This window comes from Bubalus kerabau, chromosome X, assembly GCF_029407905.1.
Source record: "Bubalus kerabau isolate K-KA32 ecotype Philippines breed swamp buffalo chromosome X, PCC_UOA_SB_1v2, whole genome shotgun sequence".
NCBI classification, from domain to species: domain Eukaryota; kingdom Metazoa; phylum Chordata; class Mammalia; order Artiodactyla; family Bovidae; genus Bubalus; species Bubalus kerabau.
In genome coordinates, this window is record NC_073647.1 from 82928119 (window position 1) to 82941972 (window position 13854).

The 13854-nt window shown below is 41.7% G+C and overlaps 1 pseudogene; it reads left to right on the forward strand.

Annotated features, from left to right (window-relative positions):
* Positions 1 to 9028: 9028 nt before the first annotated feature.
* Positions 9029 to 12967, forward strand: LOC129640071 (F-box/WD repeat-containing protein 7-like; annotated as a pseudogene).
* Positions 12968 to 13854: the final 887 nt, after the last annotated feature.

Here is a 13854-nt window from a genome sequence, read left to right on the forward strand (position 1 = left end):
GGAGTACGTCAAGGCTGTATATTGTCACCCTGCTTATTTAACTTATATGCAGAGTATATCATGAGAAATGCTGGGCTGGAAGAAGGACAAGCTGGAATCAAGATTGCTGGGAGAAATATCAATAACCTCAGATATGCAGATGACACCACCCTTATAGCTGAAGGTGAAGGGGAACTAAAAACCCTCTTGATGAAAGTGAAAGTGGAGAGTGAAAAAGTTGGCTTAAAGCTCAACATTCAGAAATGAAGATCATGGCATCTGGTCCCATCAGTTCATGGGAAATAGATGGGGAAACAGTGGAAACAGTGTCAGACTTTATTTTTCTGGGCTCCAAAATCATTGCAGATGGTGATTGCAGCCATGAAATTAAAAGATGCTTACTCCTTGGAAGGAAAGTTATGACCAACCTAGATAGCATATTCAAAAGCAGAGACATTGCTTTGCCAACAAAGGTCCATCTAGTCAAGGCTATGTTTTTTCCAGTGGTCATGTATGGATGTGAGAGTTGGACTGTGAAGAAAGCTGAGCGCCAAAGAATTGATGCTTTTGAACTGTGGTGTTGGAGAAGACTCTTGAGAGTCCCTTGGACTGCAAGGAGATCTAACCAGTCAATTCTGAAGGAGATCAGCCCTGGGATTTCTTTGGAAGGAATGATGCTGAAGCTGAAACTCCAGTACTTTGGCCACCTCATTCGAAGAGTTGACTCATTGGAAAAGACTCTGATGCTGGGAGGGATTTGGGGCAGGAGGAGAAGGGACGACAGAGGATGAGATGGTTGGATGGCATCACGGACTCAATGGACATGAATCTGAGTGAACTCCGGGAGTTGGTGATGGACAGGGAGGCCTGGCGTGCTGCAATTCATGGGGTCACAAAGAGTCGGACATGACTGAGCGACTGAACTGAACACTCACATTCAAGGTGGGAGGGAAACTCACTCTTGCTACTTTATTATGATGAAATAGAAACCCATGTTAAATATTTGAGCTACTAATTCCATTTCTAAAAGATATCCAAAAAATATACATAAAAATTTGAAAGTACTTTCACAAATATGGTTGTCTATTGTTATGAAATACAAGGGGAATGTAGAAGTAAATAAGGAACATCCACATAATGGACTACAAAATAAATGCAAAAGAAGTGAGGAAAACATCTGTGTTTTTTGCTGAAACTATCTTCAGGGTATACTGTTAAGTGAAAAAAAGTGAGATTAGAGTTTAGTTTTATGCTGCCTTCTGTAAATACAGGGGATATAAATATCAGTTCATGTTTTCAATATGTAACAATTAAAGAGTAAACAAAAAGCTAATACAAGTATTTATCTGTGGGAGAGAGGCAGTAGTGTGCAATATAGAGGGGTAGAAATGAGATTTTGGAATGCACTATGTTACATCAATTTTATTTTGCAAGAATACAAAATTTTTACATAATTAAAAAAATGTAAAAAGCAATCCTTAAAAATTAAAAATTAAATGTGGCAAATAATCTTAAATGCATATAATATATATCTACTACACATTAATCTCTTCTCACTTCTCCATCATCTTAGTCATACCCTGACAGATTTGCTATGCCACTTAACTATAATGACATCTTTACAAATAAAACAAAAAATCTTTATAATAACTGTGTCACAACCACACAGGGAAAACAATTGCTTCAATTGACTGTAGTTTAAAATATTTTATTGATGACCTAAATAAATATGTCCAGCAACAAGATCTATAAACACAATGTTATTTAAATAATTTTAATTGTATTTTCCTGATGATTATTGTGTTTGGTCACCTGTCTATTTTGTTTATTGGGAATTTGAATATCTTCTTTTATGAAGTGCATATTCAAGTATTTTGCACATCTTTATTGTAGGAATTTCATTTTTTTTCTTACAGATTTGTAGGAGCTCTCTATTCAGTCTAGATCCAATCCTTTTTCATTACTAGAATAGAAAGTATCTTCTTGCTGCCTGTGGCTTACTCTTCCACTCATTTTATGTAGCACATGATGGAAGAAATTATTAATCTTAATTTAGTCACATTTGCCAAGTTTTGAAACTTACTGCCAGCAATAGTTTTTGCTGCTTAAGAAATCTTTGCTTACTTCACATCATGATATTTCATATTTTCTCCTAAACATTATAGCCTTACCTTTCATATATAGGTCTGTGTGTGAGTGTGCACTCAGTCTTGTGTGACTTTTTGCGACCCCATGGACTGTAGCCCACCAGGCTCCTTTGTCCATGGAATTTTCCAGGCAAGAATACTAGAGCAGGTTTCCATTTTCTGCCTCAGGAAATTTTTCTCAACCCAGGGATTGAACCCATGTCTCTTTCATCTCCTGCATTGGCAGGTGGGTTCTTTACCAACTGATCCCCTGGGAACAGTCCATATGCAATTTATTTTATATATATCTACATTTTAAAATAAATTTATTTTTATATAAACTTCTAGCAAACACAAGTCTAGGACCAGGTGGCTTTACAGTGGATTTCTACCAGATATACAGAAAACTAATACCTATCCTTCTGAAGCTATTACAAAAAACTTAACAGGAGGAATATACCAAATCAATTCTACAAGGCATCATCCTGACACAAAACCAACAATACTGTAGAAAAAGAAAATTAGAAGCCAATATCTCTGATAAAAACAGATGCAAATATTTTCATGAAAGTGCTAGGGAACCAAATCCAACAATATATAAAAAGGATCAAACCCTTTGATCAAGTTGGATTGATTCCAGGGTTACAAAAATAGTGTGACATTTTAAAAGCAAATCAACAAGTGTGATGTACTACATTAACAAAAGGTAGAATAAAAATCACATTATCATCTCAAAACACACAGTAAAAGCACTGGAAAAAATTTAACATCCATTTATGATAAAAAATCCTCATTGAAGCAGGTAGAGAGGAAACATCTCAGCATCATAAAAGCCATTTATGACAAACCCACAGCCAACATCATACTCAACAATGAAAAGATGCAAGACTTCCCACTAGATTCAAGAACAAGAAAAAAACGCCCACTCTAAACACTTTTATTTGCTAGGGAAATTAAAATGGAGGTAGTCTTGTTTAGATTTCAGAAGCAGGATAGCAGGCCTCAGACCTTTCTTCTGACCTGGCTGTACATTGCACGGATTCCATGCCGCCTGTAAGCACAGCAAGGCAAGGAGTACTTTAAATAAGAAGAGGAATGTGTCTTGGAGTTCTTGAGCCTCTAGAGGTCTGGTCCACCACTCAGGGCTTAATAAAATCCTATGACTCACAAGATAAAGCAAACAGCATTGTAACAAGATTAAAATAAAACCAGAGCTGCATCTTTGCCTGAAAACTGATGACCTGGAATTATAAGTGGGAACCCCTGAAACTGCAATTTTGAAGTTTCACCTGTGGAGTAGACACATTGCCTGGGACGTTTTCCCAATTGGGACTCCAGATTGCTGTTAATCTGGATGTTGATTGGCCCAATTTGGTGATATATGTACGGTTACTCTTTCCTATTGTTTCTATTCCTCTTCCTTTAATGATCATATATTGAAATTAAGTCAATGAATCCTCTATTAAATATTGAAATTGTTTATTGTGTATAATGATATTTGTAAGATATTACCATTTCTTTTGGTAATGATTCATTTATTTATTTTTTGGCTGCACCAGGCTCCTCTCCAGTGGCAGTGTGGACTGTTCCTGGCCAGTCTCCACCTCCACCACTGCCACTGCCTTGACCCAGGAAGCCAGGAGTGCTTTGAACAGTGGGCCACATTGATGCTCCCCCTTGTCAGGATGTGGAGCCAAGCTCCTAGGCCAGGGCTGTGGAAAGGGCATGGTGGCCAGCTGACTGGGCCTTCCCAGGTGGTGCGAGGAGAGGCCAGACTGCCCCACCTCCACCAGACTGCATCAACCTGCCCAGGTTCTGTTAATGAATTTTTTGAATGAGAAACAAAAGTAAAACTCTTGCAAACACTATTTAAAATAGCATTGGAAGCAATAGCCACAGCAGTTAGACAAGAGAAAGAAATAAAATGAATCCAAATTGGAAGACAAAAGTGTAACTATTAGGAGATGACATAATACTTTTTATAGAGAACCCTAACGCCTCCACTCAATAAATGTTAGAACTCATAAATTAATTTAGCAGAATTTAAAGATGCAAGATTGATAAACAGAAATCTCTTGCATTTCTATACATTAATAATAAAATATTAGAAGTATAAAATTTAAAAATCCAGCTTAAAATCACATCAGAAAGAATGAAGCAACAACAACAACAACAAAAAGAGTTCCCTAAGGAGATGAAAGACCTATACTCTGAACAGTATAGAAAATTGATGAAGGAATTTGAAGATTCTATAATGAAATGGAAAGACATACAATGTTCTTGGAATGGAAAGATTCATGTTTTTAAAATGTTCATACAAGCCAAAGTAATCTACTGATTTAATGGAATCCCTATCAAAATATCCATGACATTTTTCATAGAAGTGTAACAAATAATCCTAAAATTCAGATGGAACTACAAAAGACACAGAATTGCAAAATGAACTTGAGAAAAGGGGAGAAAGTTGGAGTTATAACCCTCCTGGGCTGAAGAATATAAAACAAATCTCTAGTAATCAAAATAGCATGGTACTGACACAAAAGCAAATGTATAGATCAATTGAACAGAATACAGAGCCCAGAAGTACCCATGCACCAGTGGCCAACTAATCCATGACAAAGTAGGCAAGAATATATAATGGAAAAAGAGTGTCTCTTCTACATGTGGTGTTAAAACAACAACAACAACCTGGACATCGGGGTGAGGGAGACAGTGAGCTGAGCTCCAGAGGCTACTGCCACCGTTGCTGCCACGGAGAGTGAAAGAGCCAAGGAGCACTGAGAGACCCAGCACCTGTGCACTGGCCGCAGCCAAGACCTCTGCCCTAACCTGGGTCAGCAGCAGCCACAGCCACCCCTCCTCTCCCTCCCTCACCTTCCCAGTGACTGATCCGGAGCCTTTGGCTGGGGGCAGGGAAGTGGCTGTGACTAGTCGGCTGCTCCGAGGTGAGAGGATGCTGATGAGGGGCCGGAGCTTTTGTTTGTCCCGGGGCATGGGGTGAGGGACTCCCAAGTTGGATGGAGGGGGTCCCAGCCACAGTGACACATGCGAGAGCTGGGAGCGGGGGCAGCACCAAGCGGAGCCAGCACTCCTCACCTCACAGCAGCTCAGCTCACTGTCTCCCTCACCCCGATGTCCAAGTTGTTGTTGTTGTTTTAACACCACATGTAGAAGAGACACTCTTTTTCCATTATATATTCTTGCCTACTTTGTCATGGATTAGTTGGCCACTGGTGCGTGGGTACTTCTGGGCTCTGTATTCTGTTCAATTGATCTATACATTTGCTTTTGTGTCAGTACCATGCTATTTTGATTACTAGAGATTTGTTTTATATTCTTCAGCCCAGGAGGGTTATAACTCCAACTTTCTCCCCTTTTCTCAAGTTCATTTTGCAATTCTGTGTCTTTTGTGTTTCATCTGAATTTTAGGATTATTTGTTATACTTCTGTGAAAAATGTCATGGATATTTTGATAGGGATTCCATTAAATCAGTAGATTATACGGGTAATATGAACATTTAAAAAATATGAATCCTTCCATTCCAAGAACATTGGATGTCTTTCCGTTTCATTATAGAATCTTCAAATTCTTTCATCAATTTTCTATACTGTTCAGAGTATAGGTCTTTCACCTCCTTGCTGCTGGTGCTGCTGCTAAGTCGTTTCAGTCGTGTCCAATTCTGTGTGACCCCATAGATGGCAGCCTCCCAGGCCCCATCGTCCCTTGGATTCTCCAGGCAAGAACACTGGAGTGGGTTGCCATTTCCTTCTCCAATGCATGAAAGTGAAAAGTGAAAGTGAAATCCCTCAGTCGTGTCCGACTCTTACCGACCCCATGGACTGTAGCCCACCAGGCTCCTCCATCCATGGGGTTTTCCAGGCAAGACTACTGGAGTGAGGCGCCATTGCCTTTTCCTTTCACCTCCTTCAGTTCAGTTCAGTTCAGTCACTCAGTCGTGTCCGACTCTTTGCGACCCCATGAATTACAGCACACCAGGCCTCCCTGTCCATCACCAACTCCCAGAGTTCACCCAGACTCCCGTTCATCGAGTCAGTGATGCCATCCAGCCATCTCATCCTCTGTCGTCCCCTTCTCCTCCTGCCCCCAATGCCTCTCAGCATCAGAGTCTTTTCCAATGAGTCAACTCTTCCCATGAGGTGGCCAAAGTACTGGAGTTTCAGCTTCAGCATCATTCCTTCCAAAGAAATCCCAGGGCTGATCTCCTTCAGAATGGACTGGTTGGATCTCCTTGCAGTCCAAGGGACTCTCAGGAGTCTTCTCCAACACCACAGTTCAAAAACATCAATTCTTCAGTGCTCAGCCTTCTTCAGAGTCCAACTCTAGCATCCATATATGACTACTGGAAAAACCATAGCCTTGAGTAGACTAACCTTTGTTGGCAAAGTAATGTCTCTGCTTTTGAATATGCTATCTAGATTGGTCATAACTTTCCTTCCAAGGAGTAAGCGTCTTTTAATTTCATGGCTGCAGTCACCATCTGCAGTGATTTTGGATCCCCCAAAAATAAAGTCTGAGACTGTTTCCACTATTTCCACATCTATTTCCCATGAAGTGATGGGACCAGATGCCATGATCTTCGTTTTCTGAATGTTGAGCTTTAAGCCAACTTTTTCACTCTCCACTTTCACTTTCATCAAGAGGCTTTTTAGTTCCTCTTCACTTTCTGCCATAAGGGGGGTGTCATCTGCATATCTGAGGTTATTGATATTTCTCCCAGCAATCTTGATTCCAGCTTGTGTTTCTTCCAGTCCAGAGTTTCTCATGATGTAGTCTGCATATAGGTTAAATAAGCAGGGTGACAATATACAACATTGATGTACTCCTTTTCCTATTTGGAACCAGTCTGTTGTTCCATGTCCAGTTCTAACTGTTGCTTCCTGACCTGTATACAAAATTCTCAGGAGGCAGGTCAGGTGGTCTGGTATTCCCATCTCTTTCAGAATTTTCCACAGTTTATTGTGATCCACACAGTCAAAGGCTTTGGCATAGTCAATAAAGCAGAAATAGATGCTTTTTCTTGGACTCTCTTGCTTTTTCCATGATCCAGTGGATGTTGGCAATTTGATCTCTGGTTCTTCTGCCTTTTTTGAAACCAGCTTGAACATCAGGAAGTTCATGGTTCACATATTGCTGAAGCCTGGCTTGGAGAATTTTGAGCATTACTTTACTAGCGTGTGAGATGAGTGCAATTGTGCGGTAGTTTGAGCATTCTTTGGCATTGCCTTTATATGGGATTGGAATGAAAACTGACCTTTTCCAGTCCTGTGGCCACTGCTGAGTGTTCCAAATTTGCTGGCATATTGGGTGCAGAACTTTAACAGCATCATCTTTCAGGATTTGAAATAGCTCAACTGGAATTCCATCACCTCCCCTAGTTTTGTTCATAGTGATGCTTTCTAAGGCCCACTTGACTTCACATTCCCGGATGTCTGGCTCCAGGTCATTGATCACACCATCGTGATTATCTGGGTTGTGAAGATATTTTTTTTTTAAGTTCTTCTGTGTATTCTTGCCACCTCTTCTTAATATCTTCTGCTTCTGTTAGGTCCATGCCATTTCTGTCTTTTATTGAGCCCATCTTTGCATGAAATGTTCCCTTGGTATCTCTAATTTTCTTGAAGAGATCTCTAGTCTTTCCCATTCTGTTGTTTTCCTCTATTTCTTTGCATTGATCACTGAGGAAGGCTTTCTTAAGTCTTCTTGCTATTCTTTGGAACTCTGCATTCAGATGCTTATATCTTTCCTTTTCTCCTTTGCTTTTCGCTTCTCTTCTTTTCACAGCTATTTGTAAGGCCTCCCCAGAGAGTCATTTTGCTTTTTTGCATTTCTTTTCCACGGGGATGATCTTGATCCCTGTCTCCTGTTCATACAATGTCACGAACCTCATTCTATAGTTCATCAGGCACTCTATCTACCAGATCTAGGCCCTTAAATCTATTTCTCACTTCCACTATATAATCATAAGTGATTTGATTTAGGTCATACCTGAATGGTCTAGTGGTTTTCCCTACTTTCTTCAATTTCAGTCTGAATTTGGCAATAAGGATTTCATGATCTGAGCCACAGTCAGCTCCTGGTCTTGTTTATGTTGACTCTATAGAGCTTCTCCATCTTTGGCTGCAAAGAATATAATGAATCTGATTTCAGTGTTGACCATCCTTAGGGAACTCTTTTTCTTGTTGTTTCATTCTTTCTGATGCTATGCAGGAGGCTGTAACATCTCGCCCCCGGAGTGTAATAGCTGGGGCTTCAAGCTAGGCAAACACCCCCTGACGGGGGTGGGGGTGGGGGTGGGTACCCCAATGTGAAGCCGTATCTGGGGCAGCGGGGACAGCAGGACCGGTGCTGCAGTACTTTCCTTCCTTCCCCCCTGCCCTCTGACCCCTTGGGGGTCTTCTTTCTCGGCCAGTAGCCGGACTCCTGGCTTCTTGGCTTGGCTCAGGGAGGAGTTCTTAGAGCTCCCTCCCTGCCCCAGGCCTAAGGGCTGCGGTGCTGGGGCAGGTGTGTGGGGGCGGGGACCGCAGCCTCCACCCAGAAGAAACTATAAAACAAAAATCCGGAGCCTCCCAAACGTGACTGTCGGGGAGAGTGGTCTGGGACAGGCAAAAGACCCAGCTTGAAGAGACCCAGAAAGAGGAAAAGAGGAGGTAAGCAGGGCACCAGCTGCCTCTGTGGAAGAGACCCGGGTGGCCCGGCTTGGTGATCCCAGCCCCGTTTCTTGCTCAGTAACGCACTGGAGCTGCTGTGGCTGCTCCCTTGGTCCCGAGGAGGACAGGAAGCACCCTACTTTCTCAGCACCACCAGTTCTTCTCTAAAGTGGAGTCTCAATCATCAGTGAGATTTATAAAAGGCTATCAAATATTTGGAACACTTCCTTAAAATAAATTGCCGGAAGTGGGTCAGAGGAATGTGAAAACCTTTGCATCTTCTGATAGTCTAGCCAAGGTCCAAGAAGTAGCAAGCTGGCTTTTGGAAATGAATCAGGAGCTGCTCTCTGTGGGCAGCAAAAGACAACAAACTGGAGGCTCTCTGAGAGGTAATCCTTCCTCAAGCCAGGCAGATGAGGAGTAGATGAATCATGTGGTGGAAGAGGAACAGCAGCAGCAGCAGCTCAGACACCAAGAGGCAGAGCACACTGTGAGGAATGGTGAAGTCGTTGAAGCAGAACCTAGACCTGGACACCAAAATTATTCCCAGCAAGGACAGTTGGAAGGAAACAACAACTGGTTTATTTTGGTAGATAAGTACTCCTCCAGAAACCAGGAAGAACAGGAGGAAGAGGAAGAAAATGCTGGTGAACAATATGAGGAGGATGAGGAAGAAGAAGAAATGGACTAGGAGAGTGATGATTTGTATCAGTCTGATGACAGCAGCAGGGAAGATGAACATACACATAGTAACAGTGTCACAAACTCTAATAGTATTGTGGACCTGCCTATTCACTAGCTCTCCTCCCAGTTCTATACAAAGACAACAGAAATGAAAAGAAAGTTGGACCATGGTTCTGAGATCTGCCGTTTTTCTTTGGGAAAGCAACCATGCAAAGTCTCAGAATATACAAGTACCACTGGGCTTGTACCATGTTCAGGAACACCAACAACTTTTGGAGACCTGAGAGCAGCCAATGGTCAAGGGCAACAACAACATGGGATTACTTCTTTGCAACCACCTCTAGGCCTCCAGGAATGGTTGAAAATGTTTCAGAGCTGGAGTGGACCAGAGAAATTTCTTGCCTTAGATGAACTTATTGATAGCAGTAAACATCATATGTAAGACATATGATGCAAGTGATAGAATCCCAGTTTCAATAAGACTTCATTTCCTTGCTCCCTAAAGAGCTGACACTGTATGTGCTTTAATTCCTGGAACCTAAAGACCTGCTACAAGCAGCTCAGACTTGTCTTTACTGGAGAATATTGGCTGAAGACAACCTTCTCTGGAGAGAAAAATGCAAAGAAAAGGGTATTGGTGAACAGTTGTACATCAAGAGAAGAAAATTAATAAAATCAGATTTCATTCATAGTCCATGGAAAAATGCATACATCAGACAGTGCAGAATTGATACTAACTGGAGGCGAGGAGAACTCAAGTCTCCTAAGGTGCTGAAAGGACATGATGATCACATGATCACATGCTTATGGTTTTGTGGTAACTAAATAGTTAGTGGTTCTGATGACAACAATTTAAAAGTTTGGTCAGTAGTCACAGGCAAATGTCTGAGGATATTAGTGGGACACACAGGTGGAGTATGGCCATCACATATGAAAGACAATATCATCATTAGTGGATCTACAGATTGGACTCTCAAAGTTTGGAATGCAGACATGGGAGAATGTATACACACCTTATATGATCATAATTCCACCGTCTGTTCTATGCATCTCCATGATAAAAAAGAGTTGTTAGTGGTTCTCGAGGTGCCACCCTTAGGGTTGGGATATTGAGACAGGCCAGTGTTTACATGTGTTGATGGGTCATGTAGCAGCAGTCCACTGTGTTCAATATGATGGCAGGAGGGTTTTTAGTGGAGCATATGATTTCATGGTGAAGGTGTAGGACCCAGAGACATCACTTTGCCAACAAAGGTCCATCTAGTCAAGGCTATGGTTTTTCCAGTAGTCATGTATGGATGTTAGAGTTAGACTATAAAGAAAGCTGAGCACTGAGGGATTGATGCTTTTGAACTGTGGTGTTGGAGAAGACTCTTGAGAGTCCCTTGGACTGCAAGGAGATACAACCAGTCCATCCTAAAGGAAATCCATCCTGAATATTTATTGGAAGGACTGATGCTGAAGCTGAAACTCCAATACTTTGGCCACCTGATGGGAAGAACTAACTCATTTGAAAAGACCCTGATGCTGGGAAAGATTGAAGGTGGGAAGAGAAGGGAATGACAGAGGATGAGATGGTTGGATGGCATCACTGGCTCAATGGACATCAGTTTGAGTAAACTCCAGGAGTTGGTGATGGACAGGGAGACCTGGCATGCTGCAGTCCATGGGGTTGCAAAGAGTTGGACATGACTGAGCAACTGAACTGAACTGATTTCTAGGAATATCTCTGGACCTGTTGTGGGCAGTGTGAGATCAGCTCAGATTCAGATTTGGCCTTACTCTAATTTGTACTTGCTTCCAGAGTCAATAATTGCCCCATAGTCCACAGTCTCAGGCTAACTGTGGGGATTTAATCTGCTGCACCTGTGGCTGCTGGAGTTCATTCCCTTCTTCTTCTTTGGTCACACAACCCCAGGTATTCTGCTTTGGTTTTGTGCCTGCCTCTGCTTGTAGGGTACCTTCTGGTTTCTCTTCACTGCCCAGACAAGGGATGAGGCTTATTAGAGCTAATTTGCTCAGTCAAGTGGGGAGAGGTGGTATGACAGCCACAATTAGGATGTAGTATAGGGACTGCATGTGGCATTAGATACATGCCAGATTTTTTTACAGTCTGAAGGAGGTTGTGCACTTCCCTCAAGGAACTGGCCTAGAATCATGGGTCCCTAGGTTGATCCAAGCTGATCAGGCTCCTAGCAAGGTATAAGCCCTGTGCCCATTAACAACTTGGTGGCAGCTGTCACCTCTGGGGTCAGGACTACTTAGTTTCAGCATTTTGTCCACTGACTCAGGCACTCTCCCTGGGTTTGGCAATGACTACTGGCTTATGCTTTCCCATCTGAGATAGTAAACTGCAGTTGAATCTAGGCCCACCACTGGTACTCCTGCTGAATTTGTTGGCCACCACTGGGGGCACAGCTGCTCTTTGCAAGCATGTGGTATTAGAATGTACCAGCAGCAATGATCTCTTGCCTCTCTGGGAGGTCCAGGCTTTTCTCTGGATTCCTTCAGCTGTGTCGTACTAGCCCCCTCAGAGTATCTTCATCGGAGTCAACTGCAGTCCTCTCCTTGAGCCCAACCCCCAAAGCCTGAGCCTGATCACCCAGCCCCCATTCACTGCTGTAGGCATGAACACGTAAGCCTTTTCTTGACTGGGAAGTGCTGTTCATTGTGAATTCTTTCTGCTTTGCCTTCTGAGCACCTGTTGCTTTGTTCCCCACTGAAATTCCCAAGTTCCTTCCTATCCCCACCCATGTGGGGGTCTGTGAGTGTGTGGAAACTTTTCAGGACTCCCTTCTGGGAGCACAGTTCTCTGTCCTAAAATCTTTTATCTCTCTCTTTTTTAAATCTTCATCTTTTGCCCTTCCTCATTCTAAGGAGATCGGCTTGTCTTTTTGAAGTCTGGGTTCTTCTGCTTTGTTCAGAAGGTGTTCTGTAGCTGTTGCATATGCAGATGAAGTTTTGATGTATTTGTGGAGAGGGAGATGATCTCCTTATCTTATTCCTCCACCATCTTGGAAGCCCCGTCTAGATGTATTCTTCATGTATTTGTCTGTTGACTTTTTAATGATGGCCATTATGACTGGTATGAGGTGATGTTCATTGTAGTTTTGATTTGCAATTCTCTAATAATTAGCAATATTGAACATTTTTCATGTGTCTATATATTTTCTTTGGGAGAAGAAATGTTTATACCTTCTCCTTTAAAGTTCCCCTAAGAAGGGGAAGCACAGACAAACTTTGGAGGAGCGAATATGGATGGAGAAGTGGCTCCTTGTATTGATAGTTATGGGAGTTTGCTGCTCAGGTGTCACTTGGAGATCCTGTTGTGAGCAGTGTAGTCACCTGACAGTTTCTGTTGCAAATTTGCTGTTGCAAATTTGAAATCCACCAGTGTGAAATCTGTGTCCACACTCTCACTAGACTGCTCCCAGCCAGTAATTGAGCACCATGGAAGCACTAAGGCCAGGATATTCCTGCCCAACACAGAATCCTGCGCTCCTCATTAGCCTAGTTGAAACTTTCTCTGAGCTACAGTGCAGTGTGGCTCTTCCTACTCATCTCTCCTTTCTTTTTGTTTTCCTTTCACAGCAGCCAAAACTGCATGGTAGTTTGAAGGCTCTCCCCACCTACTCCTGCTCCCCTTTTCCTTTACTTCTCACCAGTGTTTCCCTCAATAAGTCTTTTATACTTCTCATATTTTAGCATTTGACTCCTTGTGAGTTCCTGGGGCTTTAGGGGAGGAGGCCAGAGTGACATTTAAGGTGTAGGGTAAACAATATAGGTGCCATTTACCAACACTTTTGGAAGTTTTTTATCAAAAAATATGGCTTGATTTGTGCATGCTAGCTGAATATCAGTATGGGGTCTGAACTTCATTCTTGTCCCTCGTCTATTCATTTATTGAAGCATCATTCATCCTTTATTGGTAGGTTTATTTATGTGAATATATGTGTGTATATATATATTCATGTGAAATATATATATATATATATATATATATATATATATATATATATTCTCTTACCCTTTAAAAAAATACTATAGCTCATACACCATATACTCTCTTCTGCACCTTGACTTTTTCACTTATATTTATACTGGACATGTTTCCATCTCACTACATAGAGAGGTAACATTCTTTTTCACATCCATATGACATTTCCCTGAGAAATATTTTTATATTTCAACCAATCACTTATTGATAGAAGATTGGACTGTTTCTAAACTTTCTGTATTTACAATGTCTAAATGAAAAAACTTTCACGTGTCATTTAGGGCACATGTAAGTTTATAAAATGGGCTATAAAAATGATACCTATTTAAGAATTGGATTTGAAATCTAGTAATTTCTAAGAGAAAATGGAAGTCAATATAATAATAAAAGGACAGAAAG